The sequence below is a fragment of the Suricata suricatta genome, chromosome 11 (genome assembly GCF_006229205.1).
Source record: "Suricata suricatta isolate VVHF042 chromosome 11, meerkat_22Aug2017_6uvM2_HiC, whole genome shotgun sequence".
Classification (NCBI taxonomy): domain Eukaryota; kingdom Metazoa; phylum Chordata; class Mammalia; order Carnivora; family Herpestidae; genus Suricata; species Suricata suricatta.
In genome coordinates this window covers 51,348,453-51,350,204 of record NC_043710.1, presented here as the reverse complement: position 1 = coordinate 51,350,204, position 1,752 = coordinate 51,348,453, and positions in this window count along the sequence as shown.

Sequence of the window (1,752 nt, the reverse complement as noted above, 5' to 3'; positions counted from 1 at the left end):
TACTAGAATATAAATTCTTTGGTGTTCCAAGGCTTTACCCAACTGGAACAGATAATCAGAGAAGATATGCTGCTTTATATTCATTATTTTGACCTCTATATTATTTACCAGTGTATGTTTATTTTTCTATATAGTGGTTGATCTAATTGTATAAATGTTATTATATCTTCTTTCATTTTATGTAATGTAGTATCTCTACATTCTTTAATAGTCTTCCAGGCCACTATTTTTAGCACCTAACATTGCATGAATATCTTAATGTAAATTCATTTTTAATCATATTTTAAGGTTTTCCACATGAAATATTCCAGCATGGATTTTCCAAAAGGGGTACACTGAATCAAATAATATACCATTTAATATATACTATATATATATATATATATATATATATATATATATATCCCAATACAATTTAAAAATAATATTTAAAATTAAACTATCATTTCTTGAGTAATATTTCACTGGTGCCTCTGTTAAGTATATTCACATTATCTTATTTAGTTACTGTAGTAACCATATAAAAACAAAGTAACTAAAACACAGGAGTGTCTACTTATTTGTTCAAGGTCACACAACTGCTAACTAGAATAGCCAGAAATTCACATGTCTTTCTAATATTAACATGTGTCAAAATGTGTGTGTGTTTTTATTTTTGAGAGACATAGAGAGACAGCATGAGCAGGGGAGGGTCAGAGAGAGAGGGAGACACAGAATCCAAAGCAGGCTCCAGGTTCTGAGCTAACTGTCAACACAGATCCTGATGTGGGGCTCAAACCCACAAACCATGAGATCATGACCTGAGCCGAAGATGGAAGCTGGACGCTTAACCAAGGGAGCCACCCAGGCACCCCAGCACGTGTCTAAATTTTATATGAAATTGTCTCAGGTCGTCTGAATGGCCCAGTGGGTTAAGCATCCGACTTCAGCTCAGGTCATGATCTCACAATTTGTGAGTGTGAGCCCCGCATTGGGCTCTGTGCTGACAGCTCAGAGCCTGGAGCCTGTTTCAGATTCTGTGTATCCTTCGCTCTCTGTCTTTCCCCTGCTCATGCTCTGTCTCTCTCTGTCTCAATAATAAATAAACATAAAAAATTAAAAAAAAAAGAAATTGTCTCTAGATATTACTAAGTGGTATTTTAGTAATAGCATTTACTCTTCCCTCAGAAAAAACCTGTTTTTATTTGTTTATCAGTTAGATAAATCATTCTTTCACATTAATGATTATCTGCATTCTTCTGTGAATTATCTTCTTAGGCTTCTTTAAAGTTAGTTATGTCATCAAGACTGTATGGGATTGGCACAAAAACAGACACATAGACCAATGGAATAGAATAGAGAACCCAGAATTGGACCCACAAATGTACGGCCAATTAATTTTTGACAAAGCAGGAAAAAGTATCTGATGGAAAAAAGACTGCCTCTTTAGCAGGTGGTGCTGGGAGAACTGGACAACAACATGCAGAAGAATGAAATTAGACCACTTTCTTACACGATATACAAAAATTAACTCAAAATGGCTGAAGGACCTGAATGTGAGACTGGAAACCATCAATACCCTCATGGAGAAAGTAGGAAACAACCTCCTTGACCTCCACTGCAGCAATTTCCTACTCGACACATCCCCAAAGGCAAGGGAAATGAAAGCAAAAATTAACTATTGGGACCTCATCAAGATAAAAAGCTTCTGCAAGCAAAGGAAACAATCAAGAAAACTAAGAGGCAACCAACAGAATGGGAAAAGATAGTTGC